We start from the raw sequence: 12,835 nt of genomic DNA on the forward strand, positions 1-12,835 counted from the left end.
GTGGAGAATTGGGAAGGTCTCTAAGCAAAGAGCCTTAACTGGCCGATTAAGCTACATTGAAATAACTCCTGATAAATCTGGATTCAGTTCTGTCTTTGCCTTATTCCAGGTAAAAAAGGATAAAACGTTCAGGTGGTGAAATGCTTTCACTTTCAAGCTTCAGCCTTGAAAACCTTGCTTCTTGCCAGAAAGTGTGTCTTGACTTTGGTCTTCTTCCTCCTTTCAGGATATGTGGTGTGTGTTCATAAAACGGAGGCCTATTATAAGTGACCTCATCCCTCTCTGTCTTTGTCCTTAAAAAGAAATCCAGGGTAGTTTTTAATTTTTTTGAAAAATAGAAAATAAAATAAAATCATTAAACGTTTCTGAGAGAATCTCAAGAGCCAAGACATAACGCGGCCTGTTTACTGTTTCATGAATTCAAATACATCATGTATATAGAAGTATAATTTTCTCATGTGTGACCAGACTTTATTCCATTTATTTGATATTTACTTATGGGGGGGTTGTATGTTCCATCCATGGGTTATAGGCATTATAAAGGCAAGAGACTTTCCTATTTTATTCATAACTGCATCCCCACCATAGCATCGTGCTTTGTTGATACTAGCCAATTAGATAATTTATCTACCAAATGGGTCAATATATTTTGCTTGGAAATAAGTGCCAACTATAGAGTTGGCAACTATTAAAGTTTTGGTTATTTGGGGGCACCTGGCTAGCTCAGTCAGTAGAGCATGGGACTCTCTTGATCCCAGGGTGGGGAGTTTAAGCCCCTCATAGAGCTTAAAATTTTGATGAATTAAATGAAACTAGAATGTTATGAAGAACAAACCTAAATTTTGAGATGGAACTCACTTTGAAAAACTATTTGGACCTGGGTGATGTTGGTATGGGAGATTTCCAGAAATGTACTCTAATCATCTAGTTTTTAAAATCTCTGTTAATGTTTACTATGATTTACTTTCTGTTTCTTCGTTTCATCTCATGCATTACTTCTTTTTGTATTTTCTCCATTTTTTCCTAATTTTTTTCACTTACTCTTTGGATTATCCTATTTTTCTTTGTTTTTTTTCTATTTTATTGGTTTATTTTATATTTTTAAAGATTTTATTTATCTATTTGAGAGAGAATGATGAAGAGTGCAAGGGGTTGGGGGAGAGAGAGAGGGAGAAGCAGACTCCCCACTGACCAGGGAGCTCGAGGTGGGGCTCCATCCCAGGACCCCAGGTTCATGACCTGAGCCAAAGGCAGCTAGCTGCTTAACTGACTGAGCCACCCAGGCGCCCCTCTTTTATTGATTTCTGTCTTTATCTGTGTCATTTCTTTTCCTCTTGTTCTCTGAATTTGTTTTGTTGCTTTTGCACTAGTTTCTCAACTTTAATACTTAGCTCAACTTTTTTCAGTCTTTATTATTTTTTATTTAATGCTTCAAGACTATAAACTTACCTGTAAGCACTAGTTATATTGCATCCTGTAAGTGTTGGCACAGAATGCAGGTGCACACTGGGAGTTGGGGCTCCTCAGTGGGCACGGACCTGGACACAGCATCCATATTGGGAAGACCATGGTTGAGTGGCTCCAGTAGGGGCCTGGGCAGTACCTGCACTCCCGGCAGTGCAGGGCTGGGCAGACCATCACTGATGGCCTCACATATTCATGGGCTAACAGTCCATGGTACAGTGGGTAGAATAAAATGCAAGAGCCTGCTTCTCCCTGCAAAGTCTGTCCACTACCCTGTGCTGGCAAAGGCTGAAGAGAGAGAGAGAGAGAGAGAGAGAGAGAGAGAGAGAGAGAGAGGGACTGGGTGCAGGCAGTGACCAGAGAGCTGGGGTTGGGGAGGGAAACCTGAAGCTGAGAGCCAACACCTGATGCCTGCACATCTCTAAAAGCAGATCCTCCTGAGTGGATGGAGTCACAGGAGGATTTCATCTGAGAGGGACACGGGAGAGAGGGGCAGGGCAGAGGGTACCCGTTTTTGGTAATGGGGCTGTGAACTGACTTCCTGCCTTAGCAGGTGGCACCCTGCCCCTGTTCTTCATGACTGGGGCAGTGTTGGTAACTGGGCAGTTCAGTTGGGCTAAGGTTTGGGGAGCCCTTCCTACAAATCCAACCTAAAATCTCTTTGTTCAGCTCTCCTACTGGTTGGTGGGTGAACCAACTGAATCCCTCTCTGTGGAAGACGATGAGTGGTTTCTCTAGTCTATGAATAATCTGACCAAAACAAGGTAAGAGAATGGGCTTCGTGTGATACTGACTCTTTGGGATTCATTGAGGCCTCCTTCCTTGCCTAACACATGAGCAGTTTTTGCAAAGGTTTCAGGTTTTCTCAAAAATCCCCTCCCTCGCCTAGCTCCTAATTACCTCCGTATTTAAGTTCTCACAAGCCATCCATGTAGCAGTAGGTTCCAGGTATTTCCCTGGATTAATATTGGACCTCCCATGATATACTCTGCAGTCTACCTATTTGCAAAAGCTACATCTTACCCTTATGATTGAAAGTTAGATCCATTTCCTGATTTCCAAGCCTTTGGGATTTTCTGATATCCATGATTTTTCTTACTGGTTCTTAGTTTTCTGCTCCTCAGATCCAATGTAGTAAGCACTCCACATCTATATTTAATTATCTGTAAGCCCTGATTATCTAACTCATTACAATGTCAACTGCATATTTAGATGGGGAGATTTTTGCATCTCACACCACATACCTTCTATTTTTTTTACATTTGTTTTTATTTAAGTTCAATTTGCCAACATACAGTATTAACACCCATGCTCATCCCATCACATGCCCTCCCCAGTGCCCATCACCCAGTTACCTCATCCCCCCTTCCACCTCCCCTTCTGCAACCCTTTGCACCACATGCCTTCTAGAAGACCATCAGGGCTACTCTGACATTTTGCTGCAGTGCTTTGGCAATGCTCTGAATTTAGTACAGTCATTGTAAACAATCTTAAGGAAACTGCATGAAACCAAGTGGTGTCAACTAACATAGTGGCACGAATTCCAGGATTTACCTATAGTGTGAATGTCATAGTAGAAGACTGGTTAACTGATGGCTTTGACACATCAGGCTGAATGAAGCAATGGCCATGGTATGAATCTCTGAAGGATAGCAAGGTAAAGGGCTGGTAGTTATTAGAGTAGAGTGAACAGAGGGAAGCGCAATGAAAAGAAAAATGAGAGAGACTTGAGAAAAATGAGAGAGACTTGAGATATCTCTTCAAGTCCGAGCCAGCTGCAGGTTTCTCCCAATTGCTGCACTGTGCAGTGCTCACGAAACTGAACAAACTCTAAAAGCTACATACGAAGTTCCCTGGCAGTGTGGACAGTCCTCTTCCTCTCTAGGGCTCAGAGAACTCTTGGAGTTCTTAATTTAAAGCAATGGCATCAGGAGTGCCTAGCTGTCTCAGTTGGTAGAGCGTGTGACCCTTGATCCTGGGGCTCTTGATCTCCACATTGGGTGGGGAGCCTACTTTAAAATAAATAAGTAAATAAATAAATGAATAAATAAATACTTAAGATATTTAAAGCAATGACACGGGGATCCCTGGGTGGCGCAGCAGTTTGGCGCCTGCCTTTGGCTCAGGGTGCGATTCTGGAGACCTGGGATCAAATCCCATGTTGGGCTCCCGGTGCATGGAGCCTGCTTCTCCCTCTGCCTATGTCTCTGCCTCTCTCTCTCTCTCTCTCTCTGTGTGTGACTATCATAAATAAATAAAAATAAAAAAAATAAAGCAATGACACTAAAATTGCAATTCAGATGAGGATGTGTCATGTTTCGCATCTCACTTTATATTGGTCTAGGTTCCACAGGTGCATTCTCCTGGCTTTCTTTTCACTACACAACATGCAGATTCACTGTCACTTAACTTTGAGAAGTTTCCTCTAGTTAAGCTAGAAGCATGCATTCGTATGAAGACAGCTTTTTCTCAAACAACAAGTCACAGTCAAAGCCTCAGTGTTGGGGCACCTGGGTAGCTCAGCAGGTTAAGCATCAAACTCTTGATTTCAGCTCAGGTCATGATCTCAGGGTCATAAGATCAAGCTCCGCGTTGGGCTCCACACTCAGGGTGCAGTCTGCTTGAGATTCTCTCTCTCCTTCCCTCTGTCCCTCCCCCCACTCCTCCTCTCTCTCTATCTCAAATAAATCTTTGAAAAAACTCATGATCCTGAGATCAAGTCTCACCCACTTACAACTGAGCCAGCCAAGCAACCCTCTTTGGTGAAATTTCTACTTAAACCCTTTGCCCATTTTTATTTTATTATTATTTTTTAAAGTAAGCTCTCCTGCCCAATGTGGGGCTTGAACTCATGACCTTCATATTGAGAGTCACATGCTCTAGCAACTGAGCCAGTCTGGTGCCCCCTTTTGCCTATTTTTAAAATGGGGTCCCCCTTTAACCTTTGACAACCTGATTTCTATTGTTACTCCTATTAAAACTGACCTCTGAAATAATGAAATACCACTGAAATAATGAGTCTTAACAGATCCAATAGTGTTTTTACATTCGCCTTCTCCTTGACCCAACTGGAATATTTGATAGTGTCTTCATTAACCACCCCCCCTTTTGTTAAGATTTATTTATTTGGGGAGGGGAGAATCTTACAAGCAGACTCCTGGCTGAGCATGGAGCCTGACTCGGGGCTCAGTCCCACAACCATTAGATCATGACCTGAGATGAAACCTAGAGTCAGGTGTTTAAGCAACTGAGCCACCGGGATGCCCCTATTAACCCCTTCTTGAGAGATGCCCGGGTGGCTCAGGGGTTGAGTGTCCGCCTTCAGCTCAGGGAGTGACCCTGGGTTCCTGGGATCGAGTCCCACATTGGGCTCCCTGCAGGGAGCCTGCTTCTCCCTCTGCCTGTGTCTCTGCCACTCTCTCTGTGTCTCTCATGAATAAATAAATAAAATCTTAAAAAAAAAAAAACCCTTCTTGAAATGTTGTCTTGCTTTGGTGTTCAGGACAGAATATTTTCCTGATTCTTCTTTGAGAACTCTCTTGGATGACAGTCCTCCTCCTGCCGTCCCTGAGTGGTCTAGTGCACGTAGATGAGCCCTATTCCCTCTGCTCTTCTTCTACATTTTATTCCATGGCAAATTATAATATCTTTAAGGAAATATCTAGAAGGAAATTAGATATTTGACAATGTCTTTAAGGGAACGGGGTTTATCAGAATCTGTGAGGGCTGGAGCTGGGGTGGGAGCTGCCTGCCAGGAGATGTCCTTGTAGATTAATCAGAAACACAGCCACTGTGAGAAAGGATGTGGCCAGGCAGTGAGGGAGCCAGAAGGAAGTGCCCCCCACAGCCCCTACTCCATCTGCTTCCCCCCTTGATTTCACACTGCTGCCTCCCACTGCTCGAAGCCAGAGGGGAGAAGAGGCTGGGTAAAGCCGTCCTTGGGGTCAGCAAAGGGCAGGGCATGAATCTGTTAGCAAATGGAGAGTATGTATGTTGTTTCCTTCACGTTCAGAGTCTGAAATAGATGTCACCATCGCAGTGCCTGCATCACTGCCCAGGCTCTTGGGGGACCTCAGAATACACTACGAGCCTCAGTCAAGGATCTCCTCTGCTCGTAAATTTTCTGTCCCTTATTTGGCATTAATTATCTCACTGGGTTGGAACAGATGGCTGTTAAGATCCTCTGTACATGTGACACTCTATGGCTTTATGGTTCTCGACACTGCGTCACGATTTTCTTGAAATCCTCAAGTATGCATTTGTGTCTTGAATGAGCTTATAAGCATTTTAGGGCAGTCTGTTCTCCATACTCCTTCAAATCCTCTCTGTGCTTATCAATGTTCTATTGACTTAGAGACTTTGTAAAATAGAGATGTTTGTAAAATGAATAAATGAATGATTCAGACATGGTCCTAAAACTCGTCTAAGTTCCTTGTCTAAATTCCAGATTTTTGGGATACTTGGGGGGCTCAGGGGTTGAGGATCTGCCTTTGGCTTAGGGCATAACCCCGGGGTCCTGGGATCGAGTCCTGCATCGGGCTCCCCACAGGGAGCCTGCTTCTCCCTCTGCCTGTGTCTCTGCCTCTCTCTGTGTGTCTCTTGTGAATAAATAAATAAACTCTTAAGAAAAAAAAGAAATTCCAGATTTCTTTCTGACAACAGATAGTCAACACGTTTCACCACTAAGTGGCAGCACCCACAGTGATAATTTCCAAAATGGCCCAATTTCAGCGAGCCTGTCACTGAGACTTCAATGATCATAACAGGAGTATGACAAGGCAACCTGTTAGTCAAACTATTCTCTTTCTGGTGAAAAATTACCGATGAATCATTGTCTGTGCAGATAATATCTAACAAATAGAGTTAAAAACCAAAAGTGTCCGTCTTTTTCACAAATATTTATGTTCATGCATTTTCCTATGAATTTTAATATTCTCTTTTGTTTTAACTGAAGTTCAGTTTTCTTATCATGAAAGTCTTATATTCTTAGCATAAAATAGGCCAAAGGAGACAAAATCTCTGATAGCTCTTCCTGTTGCTTTTTTTTCCTCGGTGAATGTTTCATCTAGCTTTCTTCTTTTACAAATTGACCTTTACATTTTTATTGCTACAAAATAATTCATGCTTATAAAAATAAAAACAATCAAAGCATATATAGTAAAAAGTTAAAGAGGTCATCGTCTCCCAGGTCCTGCGGTTATTCCCAGGGGTTAACCATTGTTAACATAGTGATGCATATTCTTCCAGACAATTATTTTTTGCATATTTAATTAGTTTTTTAAGTTTAGGCATGTTTTATTGAAATTACAATACAAATAATATTTCCTATCTGTGTCTCTCACTCCATCCCCCTTTTAAATGAAATTGCAGAGACATAATCATTGTTACCAGTTTGATACAGATTCTCATTCTCAACATGGAAGTATTTGGAAATAGGTGAGGACCTTTGTGGTTGTCAGAGTAATTAGGAAGTTCTGTGGCCCTCAGGGGCAGAGTGCTCAGATGTTCACACCTCTGAAAAGGCTAGACAGGTCCCCCAAGATAAAACATTATTTCACTTGGAATACCTCCCCCCTTAGAAACCCTGAAGATCTCTTCCATACTGAGTATAAACACATCCACTTAGCGCTTCTTCATTCAACAGAAAAGCTGTAAGAATTGTACATTGAAACACTTACCTACCCCCTACGTTCTACTATTAGTGTGTTACCTTCATTGTTTTTCCACATATCTATTCAAATATGGGCCAATATCTATGCCAGTTACCATTCAACTATCCATCTTAAAAAAAAATAAGTATTTCAAAATAAGTTGCAGAGATCAGTACACATCATCCCTAAACACTTCACCATTACATTGCCTTTTATCTTTTTTTAATTGAAGTTTGGTTGACACATTATGTTACATTAATAAATTGCCTTTCAAAAATGTCTTGTACATGTTGGTCTACATCGTGCTCTATAAATCTATCATCATTCATTCAACACGTCAATATTTTTCATCAAGGCTCAACTATGTACCAGATAACTTTGCTAGGCCCTAGGTTTATACTGATAAGCAAAGCAAATGCAGTCTCTGAATTGTGGAGCTTACTCTAACAGAAATTTTGAAACTCTTCCCATAGTAGTAGTAGTGACACGTTCAATGCAATCCCTTTCAAAATACCATGGACTTTCTTCAGAGAATTGGAACAAATCATCTTAAGGGGGTTTGTGTGGAATCAGAAAAGACCCCAAATAGCCAGGGGAATATTGAAAAAGAAAACCAGAGCCGATGGCATCACAATGCCAGATTTCAAGTTGTACTACAAAGCTGTGATCATTAAGACAGTGTGGTACTGGCACAAAAACAGACACATAGATCAATGGAACAGAATAGAGAACCCAGAAATGGGCCTTCAACTCTATGGTCAACTAATATTCGACAAAGCAGGAAAGACTATCCCCTGTTAAAAGGACAATCCCTTCAATAAATGGTGCTGGGAAAATCGGACAGCCACGTGCAGAAGAATGAAACGACCATTCTCTTACACCATACACAAAGATAAACTCAAAATGGATGAAAGATCTAAATGTGAGACAAGATTCCATCAAAATCCTAGAGGAGAACACAGGCAACACCCTTTTTGAACTCGGCCACAGTAACTTCTTGCAAGATACATCCACTAAGGCAAAAGAAACAAAAGCAAAAATGAACTATTGGGACTTCATCAAGATAAGAAGCTTTTGCACAGCAAAGGATACAGTCAACAAAACTAAAAGACAACCTACAGAATGGGAGAAGATATTTGCAAATGATGTATCAGATAAAGGGCTAGTTTCCAAGATCTATAAAGAACTTCTTAAACTCAACACCAAAGAAACAAACAATCCAATCATGAAATGGGCAAAAGACATGAAGAGAAATCTCATAGAGGAAGACATAGACATGGCCAATACACACATGAGAAAATGCTCTGCATCACTTGCCATCAGGGAAATACAAATCAAAACCACAATGAGATACCACCTCACACCAGTGAGAATGGGGAAAATTAACAAGGCAGGAAACAACAAATGCTGGAAAGGATATGCAGAAAGGGGAACCCTCTTGCACTGTTGGTGGGAATGTGAACTGTGCAGCCACTCTGGAAAACTATGGAGGTTCCTCAAAGAGTTAAAAATAGAACTGCCTTACGACCCAACAATTGCACTGCTGGGGATTTACCCCAAAGATACAGATGCAGTGAAAGACTGGGACACCTGCACCCCAATGTTTATAGCAGCGATGTCCACAATAGCCAAACTGTGGAAGGAGCCTCGGTGTCCATTGAAAGGCGAATGGATAAAGAAGATGTGGTCTATGTATACAATGGAATATTACTCAGCCATTAGAAGAAATGGGTAGGAAATATCAGAAAGGGATACAGAACATGAAGACTCCTAACTCTGGGAAACGAACTAGGGGTGGTGGAAGGGGAGGAGGGCAGGGGGTGGGGGTGAATGGGTGATGGGCACTGAGGGGGGCACTTGACGGGATGAGCACTGGGTGTTATTCTGTATGTTGGCAAATTGAACACCAATAAAAAATAAATTTGTTATTAAAAAAAAAGAAACGACAAATACCCACCATTTGCTTCAATGTGGATGGAACTGGAGGGTATTATGCTGAGTGAAGTAAGTCAATCAGAGAAGGACAAACATTATATGGTTTCATTCATAGGGGGAATATAAAAAATAGTGAAAGGGATTATAGGGGAAGGGAGAGAAAAATGAGTGGGAAAAATATAAAAAATAGTGAAAGGGATTATAGGGGAAGGGAGAGAAAAATGAGTGGGAAAAATCAGAGCGAGTGACAAAACATGAGAGACTCCTAACTCTGGGAAATGAACAAGGGGCAGTGGAAGCGGGGGGTCGATGGGGTGACTGGGTGATGGGCACTGAAGTGGGCACTTGATGAGATGAGCACTGGGTATTGTATGTTGGCAAATCGAACTCCAATAAAAAAATATACAAAAAGAAAATAACATAGTAGTAGTAGTGATAATAATATGTAGTAGTATAACAATAATGCATAACAACAACATAACAAAATAATTATCATTATCAGTAACAATCAAATCTAATATTTGTTGTGCCTAATATGTTCTTGACATTGCTTTAAATATTTTAAATATATTAACTAGCTGAACCCTGTAAAGTAAGAACAATTATAATCTTCACTTTGCAGATGCTGGGACTGAGAAACAGAGAAATTAAGTTCTGGCCAGGATCACAAAGCCAGGAAATGACAGAGCTGGAGCATGAGCCCAGGCAGACTAACTCCAGGATCCGTAGGCTACACCAGTATACCACTGCCTCTCTCCTGTGTCTTCACCATGTTGATAGTATATGATCTACCCCATTCTTTTTATAGGTGCATAATATTCCACAGATGAATTTAATGTAATATATTCAATGAGTCCTTTACTTTCAAAATAATTTTTGACTATTAAATGACACAGTGAATACCCTTATTCTTAAATTTTATCTGTATAAATATTTCTGACAAATATGTTCTAGAAGTAGACTGGCTGAGTCAAAAGATATGCATATTTTAATAGATATTGGCTAACTACCATGAAAAAAATTCTACACCAATCAATACCCCTCAACAGAATATCAGGATCAGATTTCTTACATCTCTCATAACACTCTTTCTTTTTTTTTTTTTTTTAAGTTTTACACATCCGGTGAAAGAATACTATATAAAACCATTTCTCATGTATTCATTTTTTAAATTATTTAACAAATACTCATTGAGAACCTGCAACGTTCCAATCCCTGTGTTAGGCCAGAAGGACAATCCAAAAGCAATAAGGCAAAATTCCCTCATGGGCACGTAATCACCAAGGGCAGGCAGGCAATAAAGAAATGAGCAAGTTAATATATAATGCAGTGTTAGGTGGTGATAAATGTGATGAAGAAAAATAGAGCACAATAAGGAACTAGAGAACGATGGCATTAAGGGGTTAGCATCATCTGGAAAGGGCTGCGGGGAGGTGACTTTTAAGCACAGATGTGAACAAAGTGAAAGCAGCCCCATGAAAATCTGGAGAAAGACCATTTTAGGCAGCAGGTGCAAAAGCCCTGAGGTGGGAACTTGGTGCCTCTGAGAAACCTCACTGGTTTTTTAATTTGTGCTTCTGTAGTTACGGTGGGGAAGGAGCAAACCCCTCCCTTCTGGCACCTAGCCTATAAAATATATACAAGTGTGGCCGGTTCGTAGACTTGCAAACTGCCTGCGATTGCTCAGTGTTAGTCTGTGACTTTAGTATGTGCGATGCTTTTGAATTAACGGTTAGGGAGTTTTTCTTTTTCTTTTTTTAAGTCAGGCCTATTGAAGTATAATACAATAAAACTCACTCTTTTAAAATGTGCAGTTCAGTGGATTTTGACAAAGTGTGCATTTGCGTGGCCATCAGCACAATTAGGATGGAAGATGCTTCATCGCCTGGAAGAGTTCCCTCAGGCCCCTTTGAGGTCAGCTCCTGCTTGTACCTCCAGCCTGTGGACGTCACCCATCTGCTTTTTTGTACCTGTAGTTTTACCTTTTCTAAGTTGTCCTATAAATGGATTCCGATGGTAAATATTTGTGTGTGTGTGTCTTTGTGTGCTTTTAAGGTCCTCGCATGTTGCTTCGTCTCTCGGTAGTTATGCTTCTTGCTAAGTAGCTTTCCACTGTGTGCTTGTACTGCAAGTTGTTTCTCCACTCACCAGTTTGTGAACATTTCCATTCACGTACATGTGTTTTACAAATGTTACCTTCGAGTGTGTGGCTTGTCTTTTCATTTCCTAACGGGGTCTCACAAAAAGGAAAAGTTTTGGTGAAGCCCAACTTTTTTTGGCTTTTTTTTTTTCAATTTTTTTTTCTTTCGTGGTTCCTATTTCTGTGTCTGTCTTAAGAAACCTTTGCCCACCCAGGGTTCTCTCAACCTCCATCCTTATTAACATTCTGTGAGGGGTAATTTTGTTACCCTGTGTGTTGTACAAGGTTTACCAGCATTCCTGGCCTCTGCTCATTAGATGCTAGTAGCAACTCCCCATCCAGAGTTGTAATGACCTGGATGCCGGGGGGCAGGGTGGCGGAGGGGTGGTGGGGAGGTGGGGTTCAGAGGTGAGCATCTGCCTTGGCCTCAGGGCGTGATCTCCAGGGCCTAGAATCCAGTCCCACATCAGGCTTCCCCACAGGGAGCCTGCTTCTCCCTCTTCCTATGTCTCTGCCTCCCTCTGTGTCTCTCATGAATAAATAAATAAAATCTTTAAAAAACAACAGTAACACAAAGTTGTAATTACCAAAAATGTCTCCAGACATTGCCAAGTGTTTGGCAATTAAAAGCTATTGGTCACTTCCAAAATCATAAATATTTTCTAGAAATATTTTTCATTTTAGCTCTTATTTTTAAGTCTGTGATAATTCTGAGCTAAGTTTTGTATATGGTGTAAAGCACAGTTTCTTCTCTCTTATTTTTGAGGGACAGTGTGTATCAGTACAGCACATTTTGCAGAAAAGACTTTGCTTTGTTCATTGAATTGACATCTTTTCAAAAATCAACTGACTGTTACATGTGGGTCTATTTCTGGATTCTCTCATCAATTCCAACAAAATTCTTCACATCTTTTCCTGACACCGATACCACTCTACCTTGATTACTGTAACTTTATTCAAAGTCTTGAAATTTGATAATTTGAGTCTCCCAGTATTTTTTTCTTTTAAAAAATGTTTTGACTGTTTCCATCTTTTGATTTTCCATAAATTTTATCAATCTGTTGGTTCCTACAAAAAAAAAAAAAAGATCATTGAGATTTTGGTTGAGATTGCATTAAATCCTTAAATCCATTTGGAGAGAATTATACCTGGATACTAGTGAATCTTCCAATTTACACACATATTTTTCCCCAGTTATACAGACTTCTTTTGAGTTATATACATGTTATACAATTTCCATCTTCTCCATTCTTTTTTTTTTCAAGATTTTATTCATTTATTCATAAGAGGCACAGAGAGAGAGAGAGGCAGAGACACAGGCAGAGGGAGAAGCAGGCTCCATGCAGGGATCCTGACATGGGACTCAATCCTGGGTCTCGAGGGTCACACCCTGGGCTGAACGGAGCTAAACTGCTGAGCCACCCGGGCTGCCCGTCCATTCTTTTTTGACTCTTGGATCTTTTTTCTGTAATATATTCTTCCTAAAATATATTCTTTAGATATTGGTTTAGAGAAAAGGTCTATTGGTAGTAAAGATTCTCAGTTTTTGTTTATCTGAAACATCTCGGATGTGCCCTCATTCTTGGAAGGTAGTTTTCTGTGAAGACTTTGGCGCTATCATTCCACACACATCTAGTTTCCATCG

Source organism: Canis lupus, chromosome 15, assembly GCF_011100685.1.
Source record: "Canis lupus familiaris isolate Mischka breed German Shepherd chromosome 15, alternate assembly UU_Cfam_GSD_1.0, whole genome shotgun sequence".
NCBI classification, from domain to species: domain Eukaryota; kingdom Metazoa; phylum Chordata; class Mammalia; order Carnivora; family Canidae; genus Canis; species Canis lupus.